The 13,288-nt window shown below is 47.7% G+C and overlaps 1 protein-coding gene across 5 annotated transcripts in view; it reads right to left on the bottom strand.

Moving 5' to 3' along the window:
- PACSIN1 (protein kinase C and casein kinase substrate in neurons 1) overlaps positions 1-13,288 on the bottom strand; it is a 363,469-nt gene that overhangs the window by 132,085 nt on the left and 218,096 nt on the right. Inside the window, exon 1 of one of the 5 annotated variants that reach the window (XM_069633507.1) lies at positions 2,988-3,008. The exons of the other annotated variants lie outside the window; for them this stretch is intronic. The gene's annotated coding sequence lies outside the window, so the exon portion shown is untranslated. Of the gene's footprint in view, positions 1-2,987; positions 3,009-13,288 lie in introns of those variants that run through there. 5 annotated transcript variants of the gene reach the window in all.

Here is a 13,288-nt window from a genome sequence, read left to right on the forward strand (position 1 = left end):
TGAAAATGTGTTTTAAAATGGCAAGGCTGGCATGTATCATTTAGCACCAGAATCAGGAAACAATGGCAATGCTGGCATATAGTTGAGGCAAGGCTCATGATCTAGTTTGGGTACAACAAGAATGAAATGAGGGCCACATCTGCGCATTTTGTTGGGATAGGCTCAACATAGCTGAAACTAAACAGGGCATCTCAAAATAGTGCAAGGAAAGTTGCAATCTTCCAAACATCTAAATTCAATGATAATGATTATTTTCATGGAGGAGAGCTCCATAAATCTTAATTTCTCTCTCCATCGGGAACATTCTTTGCTTGCTAAACTGCAGAGATATCTGTGATCCTCACTTCCCCACTAAAATCTCACCTCAGACTTTTCCCTCGATTTCTTTTCTATGTATCACTATGTGCCCCCCTGCCCAGTTCCCTTGCAGGCAGCAGGCGGAGCATGTGTGCACGGCTCGGTGCGCCAAAGAAAGCGCAGTCTGAGCTCTGCAGGCAATCACATTTCAGTGGGACAACTGCCAAACGCCAGTGAAGTGATCCGTATTTTAACTACGGAGCAAGGAAACAAAGCATTGTGTCATCGTAAAGGCTCCAGAAATTCAGCATGGCAACATGTGTCATTATGAGGGTCCATATCATGAAGGACACAATTATGCATGCTCTGTTCAATGGTGTGGTTGAGTCTCCTAATCGCGTTGGGCACAAGAGACATGAGAATAGATTTTACAGAGGCAATCCTGGCATGTATCGTTGAGACAAGCCATATGATTTTGTTGAATACAACCAGAATAAAAGGAGGCAGCACTGGGATGTTACTGTTAACATGCCTCATGGTCTGCTTTGAATGCGAGCAGCATACACATGTGTTTTACATTGGCAGTGGCAGTGGCAGCCTTTTTTGTTGTGACAGGTCTCAGGATTTGCTTTGGAATAAGCTGCATGAAAGGGGGTCACCACTGGCATATAACGCCGATTGCCCTCATGATTTGCTTTGGCCACAACCACGTTGAAATTGGGCAATGCTGGCATATAATATTTGACAAGCCTAATGATTTTTCTTTGGGCACAGCTGGCATAAAAGTGCCAGAATACTCTTCTGTACTATTGGTAACCTGGCATCTATTGGTATATTTAGGGTCTTCTACATGATTTCAAATGCTATGGCATTTTACCCTCTTTGTCTGAATTTTGTGCTGCAAAATGCACCATTTCAACAGAATATTCAAAGAAATGTTCTCCTAGAGATGTCTTTCGATGTGCTTAGTCTGGACTTGCTTACTATGCTGGCTCCTTTACGGCAATTCTGGGAAAATACTGACACCGCTCCACTTTGAATTCACCAGATGCTGCTGCTCTAGCCTGCAGTGGTATTGTTGGGGTGGTCTGAGCGGGCCCAAGATGACAGCTAACTGGTTCTCTCTCTATTCTTGGACAACACAATGGGAGAGGCAGGTAGCCCCACAAAAAACAAGACTTTTCCAGTAGTTTATCACCCCCCCCCCCCCCCATGCCTGCCTTGCTGGATACTCCCCTACCCCACTCAACTCACAGAGATGCCTCCAAAATTGCAGAAAGTGTGCTACATATTACCACTTTCTATCCCATGCCATGTTTTAGGCCACTCCCCTAATTAAGCATGTCATATCTCCTATGTTATGCTTTTTAGGCTACACATCTCCCCAAAATATGTATTTCTAAAGGCATTGGGCCCCTTTCATCCTCTTCATCATCCCATTTAATGCCTTGGGTGGGTCTAGTAGCCTGGACAGGGTGTGGCCTTGGTGGCATGGCCCACCTTTATTTCTCCAGGGCCCAAACTGCCCTTCTGGCCCCGGCTGCATTCAACCCTGTTTCCAACAGATGAGGAGGTAGATTTGCTTAGTTGATGAGAAAGAAGGTGTTGGCAACTGTACATGTTATGTGCATTATTCATAGCAAACGCTACATGTCTGCCTCAACAAATGACTGCAAGCTTGTGAAATGATCAGAGAGGATGTTCTGGGGTTTGTCTACGTCTTGAGGGAAGTGCAAGGCATTGCACATAATCTCAAGATGCCAACTGCCAGGTGTCAAATCAACCAATCTTGGCTTTTAGGGCCACATCCGTGGGGCACTCTGGTACTTGTAGTCCTGTATTTTTTTAATCTTTATTTTTCTAACATTTCTATGAATACAATGCCATTTGTCCCGTATCGACACCACCACCCCCCCCAAATATAATTGAGGAAAACGTTACATTCTACCTTAAAATATGAGCATGTGAAAATGAGGCAGATAATTTAAACCGGTTTGCGGGGGTATGTTTAATTGTCCTGGAGGAGGGCAGAGATGTAGGCCATTAACAGGTGCTTTGCGTGTGCCTTCACAATAAAAAAGTCCCTTTGCAGCTCTTAACAAGGAAACGTTAACGTCTTGCCCAAAACAATGGTCTCTTTAAGGGCCACCACTTGTGAAGCGCTGCCGCTTTGAATGCTCTGCTTGAAGAAAGGAAGTGAGAGGCAGCGCTTATGGGGCCTGCAGCGTCTGATTGGCTGCTGGGAGGAGAGTATTTATCTCGAGTGCTTCGCAGCAGGAAGTTCCATGCCTTGGGCCAGCTCTGGCTGCCAGAGCAACGAGGGTGCTGAGCAGGAACACCGTGCTCCTGCTCAGCATCCTCATTGTCCTGCCAGCGGGTCACCTTTCCCGTTCGGCACGGTGCTGAACGGGAGAGGTGACCCGCTCCCAAATGTCCCGGTCTGAACTGCTTGTCAGGGTTGAGGCAGGCCGGGTCCGAGATCCAGGGAGACAAATGATGCAGGGTCTCAGACTCGGCAACACCTGGCCCATTGACCGGCGCCGGCAATGACGCAAGCTTATAGAAGCTCAAACCTTGATCTGGACACGGGAGTGCGCAAAAGAAAACACCACAATGAAATGACAATATACATCTACCTCAATGAAATGACAATATACATCTACCTCAATGAAATGACAATATACATCTACCTCACTTTATGGAGATCCCTGCAGTAGGGCCACACACATACGGTAGGGCCCCCGCCCTGTAGGGACACTCTAGCCACACCACAGAGTGTCTGTAAAGAGGAACATAAGGGACAGGGAGAGGTGGGAAGCGAGACATCAAACGAGAGACAGAGGGCGAGGGAGGATTGTGGAAAGGGAGATGGACGGGTGCCAAGGGAGGTGTGCAGGATAGAGAAGGGAGGGAGAAGGCTGCAGGGAAAAAAGAATCAGAGAGGGAGAGAGGGCGGGAGAGAGGGAGAGAGAGAGAGAGAGATAGGAGAGATTAGCAGTTGATACAATCCAGCTGCATTCCTGAATGCCCTCCATCAGGCTGAGAGATAATAACAACGCCCGCCTCTCACTGAACATCAGCTCCTCCCCGGGGATTCTGTGCAAGTGTTTACCATCCCCCATCCTCTACGTCTCTATCCTGCCGCGCGCGTGGTACACATCGTTCCCGCTCCTTAAGCAACCCTCCTGCCCCCCTCTGATCTATTTGCCTCTGCTACTTCTGCTGCTCCCCTCTCTATCATTTGGCATTACTCTCATCTCCCCTTAGGCCTTTTATAGTCCCCTCCCCGTAGGTCACTCTCTCATAAAGAAGTGGCGGCTGGTGATTTTATTTCAGTGGTGGGGCTTCAACATGTCCTAGCAATTTATGTGAGCAAATAAGCACACACCAGTCCATGGCAGATTAGAGGGTTCTCCCCACCAGATCATTTTTTTAAAATGATGGGTTAAAACAGTGCATTTCCCAGTACACTGTGGGAAACATTTGGTTGAAAGCCATAGAATACACAATACTGTAGGGTAACGTACTTTCAAGGAATGTAATAATACTGTTATATAAAATGCACTTTCAAAACACACAAATCACATACTAAAGCAACCTGACAATATGTAAATCCTTATAGAAAGGAACATGTTCAAACATAATAATATAATTGTTTTATTCTGAAAAGCTGAATGCAAAACTAAGTCACGCAATGCAAAATAAAGCAAGCCTAAAAATCTGATTTACACGATTTTACTCTCAGCAGTTTGCGACACACACTAAAAGGCATTGCTGAATAAGGTCACCTGGGTATAGAAATCATTTGTCACAAACTTTTAGCCAACAATATGCATGATGTACAGATCATTTGGCTATCCAGAGTAAAAGAAACCCTTTTTTGCAAACTACTAGATATGGATATGAGCTAATCTTTACAATTGAGTTTTACTTTAGTTACTTTAATTGTCTTGGAAACAAACACAGATTTTGTAGGTAGTTGGGGCGGTGGGATTTTTTAGCTGGAAATGTCCTATCTTAGTGCCAATTACCTAAAACAATCACACATAAGAACGGCTCAGCTGCTAACCAAAGAAACGTGCTACAAAAGTCATTGCGAGGCGTTTGTAAAAGGTGCTGTTTATCATCTGTTTTTTGTGCTGCACTTGACAGCTTTCAAGTTGTGCAGGTCTCTTCATCAATTGTTATGTTATGTTATGTTACTTTGCATTTATATAGCGCCTTATGTACCATTGGTATAGTCTCAAGGCGCTGGTAGGTTGAACGCCCTCGGGAACCGAAGTTCAAGTCAGTAGAGAGAGTATAAAGGCGTCAAAGATGCGTGTGCGCACCGTATATGTGTGCTGCAGGTGTAGCATTCATGTGGAGGCAGCTTCTTAGCATTAGGTGTGGTGGTTGAGGGTTGAGGAGTATGTGTTCGTTCTGGCCGGATTATCCAGATCGATTGAGGCTGCGTTAGGCCTGAGGAGAACGCCGGCTGGAGGGTGTAACCAGCAGTGTTTAGTTAGAGTGATGTGTAGTATGAGGAAGATGTTGGTATGAGAACAGCTATACCGAATGGTGTCATAGTATCGCTGTGTTCTAGTTGGGTGATGGTGTAAAAGAAGAGAGTAAGCGTGGTGATGTGATATGATGCGTATGAGATCGGATTATATCTACATACTTCCTAATTCGTCGCTCATGCGTTCGTTCGATCATGCATTCAACTGCACTAAGGAATCACCGGCTCTACTAGCTGGTACTTCGTCTGGTCTGCGCACACATACTTCTGATCTATACACAGGTGCCTGCTCTACATACACACACACACGTCTGCTCTACACACACACGCGTGCATGTCTGTTCCACGTCAGCTCTATACACAAACACATATACGCGCGTCCGCTCTACACACACATACGTCTGTTCTACACATACACGTCCGCTCTATACACACTCACACGTCCGCTCTATACACACAGATGTCCGCTCTATACATACACATGTTTGCTCTACACATACAGATATGTCTGCTCTACACACGCACACCCGTCCACGCTACTTACACATACACGTCCGTTCTACATATACATACGTCCGCACTACACACTCCTGTTCACTTTACACACACTCCGGTTCGCTTTACACACACCCATGTCCGCTCTACACCTACATCTATACATCTGCTCTATATACACACATACGTCTGCTCCACACATGCACACGTCTGTACTACACATACATACGTCTGCTCCAGACACATACATACACACACGTCCGATCTACAGACACACATCCATGTGCGCTCTACGCCTGCATGTCCGCTCTACACGCACACGACCGCTCTATACACACGCACACATCCATTCTAAACACACACACGTCCGTTCTGTACACACGTGAGTTCGCTCTACACATGTACACACGTTCGTTCTACACGTGCATACACGTCCGCTCTATACATAGACGTCTGCTCCACACATGCACACACGTCTGCTCTACACACGCACACATGTCCGTGCTACATACACATCCATGTCCGTTCTACATACACATACGTCACGCTCTACAGACATCTATGTCCGCTTTACACACATCCACGTCCGCTCTACACCCACACACATAAGTCTGCCCAACGCACACACACATCTGCTCTACACACACACACATCCGCTCTGCACACACACACACACGTCCGCTCTACACAACACACAACACACGTCCGCATTACAGACACACATACATCTGTTCTGCTCGCATACCTACGTCCGCTCTATACATACTCACGTCCGCACTGCACACATCCACGTCCGCTCTACACACATAATTCCGTTTTACAATGTACGTCCGCTCCACACTCATACGACAGCTATACGTACATACGTCATCTCGACGCATTCGTGCGCTCCACACACTCTCTCTACGCACTCGTCTGCTCCACATATCCGTCCGCTCCATATACCCGTCCGCACGACACACCCGTCGGTACACGTCAGCTCCACGCACACATTGCCTCAGGGCACCCATCTGTTCCGCGCATCCATCCGCTCCATGCGCTTAACCGCTTCGCGCACTCATTTGCTCTGTGCGCACATGCGCTCAGCGCACTCATTTGCTCAATACGTTGGTCCGCTCTATGCGCTTGTTCGCCCTTATAGGTTCATCCGTTCTTATACACTCATTCGCTCAATATATTCGTGCGCTCTATACGCTCGCCTGCTCAATACACTCATCCATTCAATATTTTCATCTGCTCTACATATTTATCAGTCCCTTGTGCTCATGCGGGTTTATACCTCCCTCAGTGCTTATACATTCATTCGCTCTATACAATCATCCGTTTGGTACATCAGTTCAGTCATTTGGTCTAGACGTTTCTCTGTCCTATTCAATCGTCTGGTTTATGCCTTCATCGCCTCCACGCAACGTTCCCGTTTATGTGTTTGTCCGCTCTAAACATTCATTGGTTTTATACATTTGCTTTACTCATCATGTTGATATTTCGCTGTTATGACCTATTCACGTTGTTCTTTAGTTTACATTGGTGGTTATTGGTTGTCCATAATTTAGGGGGAGGCAGAATTAAGGCCATTAGTAACACACACGAACACATCGGCATGCGCAGGCTGTGCCGCCCACGCACCGGCATGAGTTAGGAAGCACCTCGCCGGGGGTCCAGGTTCCTGCAGGTGCCTGTGAGCAGCAGGATGTTGACACCCCTTGCCAGGCATTAGCATAACATCCCATCCTTGCATGGCTCATTGGGCACCTGCTGCCTGCCATCATGGGCTGAGGGAGGGGGTGGCGCTGTCCCCTTTAAATCTGAGCCTATCACGCTGACCTGCACTTGCTTATCACCCGGTTTCCTTTCATTTATGCTCTAATGCTCATATGTATAACTGTATCTAAAAGGCAAAACTCCAGACTACCCCAACTGGGGGCTCAATATTGACCTTGAAAAAGATGTTCAAAGCTTTCTATTGCGTTTCCATGGCGACTGCTTGCTTGACATATTAAAAGCAATTTTTGCGAGGAGCTGCCCATTTCATCTCATCATGACTAACCATAATAATCAGCCGTGTCAGAGGGGCCTGTGTCTGACCTCATGGTCACAGGTTCGAATCCCGGCAGGTTCACTCAGCCCTTCATCCTTCCGAGGTCGATAATATGAGTTCCATTAAGTTGGGGAAGAATAAACTTCTGTTATTAGCGCTAAGATGCCCCTTCAGGGGTGAACGTGCACTTTACAAATACGCCTGTCATATTATGTTGATCGCCACACGTGTGTTGAAGAAAGATTAAAAGCATTGGCCTGTCACATAGACTCTTTTCCAGTGTGTCTTTAAGACTGTAAAGCAGTAGGAGAGTTTACAGAAATCTTAAGCTGTCCTTTGTCAGGTGTTAGTGGTTTAGCTATGCTTTGCTTTGCATTGTGGTACTTGAAGTCCTAGATTTAAAGAGTGGGATATTACGCTACCCCAACAATCCACACCTTTCCACCAAATTCTGCATAGTTACCTGTTAGGACCCTCCAGACATTAGTTGCGACATAGCGTTTGGACACCCCAACCCTTTCCCTGGATTACAGACCCTTCACAAATGAGACTGTTGCCTGAAATCGGCGAAACATCAATGTGGTCGTAGAAGGACCAGACAAAGCTCATTCGGAGCAACTCGACGCAAGAACCAAAACTCAAAACCATGTTTCACGGTCATATGATGCCCCGTTTCTGAGATTTTGGCACTGCATCGCAACTCCCTGCGCTCCGCCAGGGTGAGGTGACAGGTGGGCAGAGCACACAGAAGGTCCCAGTATGCTGCAGCGCGCCAACTGTCACCTCCCCTCCATGTCTGCTCCGGGGTATGTCAGCCAGCCACACGCCCCCATTCTCAGTCCAGTTCACTTGCAAGTCAAGCGATAAGCGACTCGGAACAGAGACCTACAGGAACACTGATTTTCAACAATTGATGAGTGTTATCAAGCCTGTCCACAGTACCCATGCGGACAAGTACTTTTTGCTAGTAAATTAATAGTTCCACAAGTTAAAAGAGAGGACGCCCCCACTGCCCAAGTGGGATGCACATGTTTTGAAATGACGAAGGACTGATGTTAGGTGGGAAAAGCAGGCAATAACTTGTAAATGTTATTAGGCATTTCCTCCACAGAAGTTCCTTTGCATGCAGATTATTGCTGTGAGGCAGCAGAGGAAACATGCTCTCCTGCCTTGTCTATGCACCATGTACTACCCGACATTAGCCAGTCGCATGCGCATCGCCACTGATATGATATGATATTTTATTTATATAGCGCCTATACATAAAGTGCCTCTATTGCAAGGCACCGGCCACAGGATTGCACCAAAGACAGAACTTCATGGCCATATCATCTAAAACCATTGCATCTAATGCCATTCCATCGAAATATTTCAAAACATGCATTAGATGGACATTTTTTAGATGGAAACATTTCAATGGCATGGTATTAGATGGAATGGGTTTAGATGAATTGACTAGATACCGAAGACAGATATTGATATACAAGACTGATAAATGATCTTATTCTCTGAATAAATACCAATCTCTCGCATTTACCGGTCCGCCTCTTGCTGTCCCTCTATCACTGCTGGCCACTTGCCCACTCTTGCTCACAGACCTCCCCACCCGCCCCCTACCCCTCGGTTCTGTTCCACACACCTGTTTTCATGTGTCGGCTGTGTGAAGCTCTGCTGCTCTATCTTAGAGCTCTCTTTTCTCGCTCCTCGCTTCTTTCCATCTCCTATATCACCCGGCTCCAGTAAATGCTTGGCAGAGGATTTGCAAAGCTCGGCTTCTAGCCCTCATTCTCTAACCCCCTTCCTAAATTGCCCTCTCTATTCCCCCACAACACACCACTATCTATCAACCTGCAGCCCGCTGCTGCACTCAGGCATCGGTCCTTTTTAAACCCCCTACTTTGCGCCGTGGCGCGTTTATCAATGGTTCTGCAAAGCGCAGATAGCCTCTTGTCTAAAAGACCTTTCTCTCCTTACCTTTCTCGCTCTCTCTCTCTACAGCAGAGTGGATTTGAAAAAAGACATCTCCTGCTGTTTCTCTCTCCAACTATAAATATGTGTATATTTCATTTTTCCAGGCCTTCCAGAACTCAACGCATCCACAAAAAAAAACACGTTTTTAGTTTTGGCTCATAGCTGGTGCATTAGAGCCATCCAATGAGGCAAATATATTGGTATGGAGTGAGGAAAAGCATTGTCGAGGCAAAGAAGTCGTCCGTAGGGTCACAATTCTATTTGTCTCATAGTTGGCACCCTAGGACTATCTAGTGACGCTATAGAGTTTTGGCTCATTGTTGGTGCTGCAGTTGCATAATTAGTTTTGGCCCATGGGTGGTGCTAAGGCGCCAGCTAGAGTAACTACAAAGTTCTTGGGTCAAATGTGCCTTTATTTATTTTGGCACCTGGGTAGCGTGTTAGTGCCCTTATTACTTTTTCTCCTGAGAGATGCTTGGTGACAAAGGGCCAGGAACATTGCTATGGATGTTTAGGGATCTGGTATACAACAGACAGAGAATATTAAAAGGCACTGAGAACAGGGAGGCGGGTGGGCCTCAGTGCTGCACTCCTTTCCCATGGAAGTGTTCCTTCGCCACGATAGGGAACATCCTTGGTTTCTCGGACTTGGACATGAGAACTGGCCTATGATTTCTGACCTTAAAGAGTACTCTAAATGCATTGAAGGGTCCAATGATTGGGAAAATTCATAGGTAAAGAGAGCCGCTAGTGTCTTGTGCTTGAAATTCATTGACAGCCTATCGGGCCCAGCATTAGGATCCGGACTTGAATGATCCCATGGAACCTACAGCCTTTGTACCTTTCCCACCACCCTTCACCCCCGGCCTCTTTCTCTCCCAGTTCATATGTAGAGGGTCTTCATTTCATCACACTTGTCCTCTTTTGCTGTGGACCTAGCAGTGAAAGGTCACTGTGCACTCTCTGCATATGAACACCATCATACTGTGTGGTGGAGGGGGGCTATGGCAGTGATGAACAGTCTCCCCAATTAGTCTATGTACTCATGAGGAGGGTGGGATCCACTATCAGCAGCCATGGGACTAAGGGAGGATAGCGCACAAGTTAATGCACTACGTTGCACGGATGAGCCCATACACCTGCCTCTCGCACCACGTCTTGATGTTGTTTGTTTATGCCGAGGCAATAGCCACAGCTTGGGGCGGGGAAACACTTCCTATGGACTATCTGTCCCACACAAGGTGGGACCCAAAGGGTGGGACCTAAAGGGAAGTCCAAGAACCCAGGGGAGTAAGACTGTGTGGGCCCGCGCCTAACCCAAGCCTAGGTCATAAGGAGAGTGTTACGCATGGCCCTGGATGAACGCTGTTTCACAAAATGAAATGTGCCGCTGCGACCATCGTTCTTCTGCCTGCCAAGCCATTACAGAAGTGGAAACACTGTATGAAAATCAGGCTTTGTCACGTCCCTTCTGCACACGACCACATGCATCCGCAGCCATATTCCGCCTCAGTGGGCGCCATCAGTGAGGAGTAGCCCTCCTTGCCCTACACACACTAGCTTGCTATGGGGCAGGGTGAGAGGGTCTAATGAGTAGTGGGCTGAGCTGAAGTGCCACCAGCCGTGATGGATTCCTCAGAACCGATGGAAAACTCCAGCTCAGACACCTGCCTGGGACGGTCTACCCTTTCTCCTCATCCCCTCTCTCTCCTCTCTCTGGTTCCATGTCACTTTGCAGACGCACATTTCTTCCAAGTAATTTTCTATGAATAAATTGCTTCGCAAAATGTTTTATTTTGGGGCGCTCCTGCAAGACCCCACTTTCCATATACTGTTATCCCTCTCCCAACCCCTCCCCCTCCCTATTAACCCTTTAGCCCCAACATATTTAGATTCGTTTTTTCAAAGTAATTTATTCATAGAAAATTACTTCGAAAAATATGAGTTGGTGAAACAACGCAATACCCCCTCTACCGCACTGGGGGATGCTCAGTGGTTCTGCTGGTCCATCTTTGTAGTCACTCTGCCCCTTCGCTGGCTTATTCTGTGGTTCTCCCCTCTCCGCAGCCCCTCTTCGCTTCACAGCTGTGCTCAGTGGCTCTGCCTCTCACTGTAGCCTCACTGCCCATGTGGGATATAGAATTGTCCTGTCCCCAGATGTCAGCATCCAGGTCTTAGAAGGCTTCTGGGGCTCAGTGGTCTCGATGCGATGGCTGCAAGGCCCTCCTCCACAGCAGAGGCAAAGGACGGCGTCACCACGCAAAGCAAGACTTGGTGACGAGGTAATGAGACATCAGGTGACACCCACTTCTCAGAAGTCACTAAGCACCCTTCCCAACATCCTTTAGGAATGCAGCATTTATATAAACAAACTCCAGTCCAAGAATATGTAGGGAAAGTGTTGGGTAGTGCCTTTAACAAAACATCGAGTCCCTCTCGATGTTTATTTCCAACGATGAAATCAACGCATACCAGATTTGGGCATTTGCAAGGATGTGCCTGCCGAGGGAACCCAAAACAACATATGACGTCATGAATCCAGAAGCCTAACTAGGACCGGAGGGATCGGGCTGGGTGGGTTATCTGGCCGGTGGGGAATTATACCGGACCCAATAACGAGCGATTACTGGGTTCCGTGCATTGCCTGCAGTGTTCAAAGACCATGGGTGTCCCTTTGAGGTGGCCCCTATATCAGCAGCAGTTGAAGGCAGGTGTCTCTTCTTCGCCTAATAATGTGACCCCCCCCCTCATTTGAATGCTATATACCTGGTAATGCGTGGACTTGTTTCAAAACCAAGCCAAGTTGTAGCGTCTTTCTTTGTCTACAAGTCGGATTATTTCTGTGCCTGTGTGTCTGTGTGTGTAACGTGTGTGATCATAGGGTAGAGAGTCTGCCGGAATGTTGAGATGCGCCGTGTCACTGAAGAGGCCCAATAAGGCCAAAACATGCCTGGGGTTGCTTACGTTTCTGTGACATAGCCTGCCATTGCGGGGAGAACTGATCTCATTGGTTGTGGGACCAAAATTGATTTGCATATGGCTGTTCCCCTTCTGCAATGGCACAGACAGGCTAAAAAAACAATGGCGTGGAAGGTTGCCCAGAGCAATGCCAGTGGTTAAGATTAATTCATAACTTCTACCAATCACAATTATTTTAGTTTGCCTACCCCCACAGTACCCCACTATTTAGCCCTTCTTCTGTGCTTATGCCCCTCTCTGTAAAACAAAAAACAACGTCATCCACCCGCCTTCCCGTAAGAACAGATTCTGGTAATCTCTTTTCTGGCGTTCTGGGGGTTGGGGGGGGGGTCATCCCTACATGTAGCCCTTCCCTCCGACCCTGATACATTCAGCAGGCTCTGCCCCCTCTTCTCTATGACCCATATCACCCCCTCCCGCTACTCAGCAGGACTGCCCCTCCCGGTGACCCATATGCCCCTCCCTGCGACCCATAGGCCCCTCCCTGCGACCCATAGGCCCCTCCCTGCGACCCATATGCCCCTCCCTGGTGTACCCAGAGGCGGTCAACCCCTTTGCAGGCACAGACTCCTTGCTCTGTCGGAAGCTCAGTGACTTCCATTATGTAACAGGCTAGGACATGTTCATTGGAGCCTGCAGCAAGCCCCGGATCTCACGCACGCACAGGCCACGGCAGGGGGACAGCGCACCAGAGAAGAGCCCTGCAGTAGTGTTGGGGGAGGGGTGTGGGAGGAAGCTGTGAGTGCATGAGATAAATGGGCGATGCGCGGGGATGGGGGTACACTGGAGGAGGGGCATGAATGACAGGTAAATAGGCAGTAAAAATAGTGCAAACCTTCCTGGCAGCAGAGGGTAGAGTAGGGTAGGGTGTGCCACTCACGAACACACGACTGGGGATCAACCTCAACCAGCGGTAGGAGAGACCAATTAGCAGGAACCAAGTGAAATGACAAAAGTGTCCACGTGGGAAGAGACAATGTGAAAGCAGAGGTAGCAGGGAACCCGGC

The sequence above is a fragment of the Ambystoma mexicanum genome, chromosome 13 (genome assembly GCF_040938575.1).
Source record: "Ambystoma mexicanum isolate Mex_15411 chromosome 13, UKY_AmexF1_1, whole genome shotgun sequence".
In the NCBI taxonomy this organism is placed as follows: Eukaryota; Metazoa; Chordata; class Amphibia; order Caudata; family Ambystomatidae; genus Ambystoma; species Ambystoma mexicanum.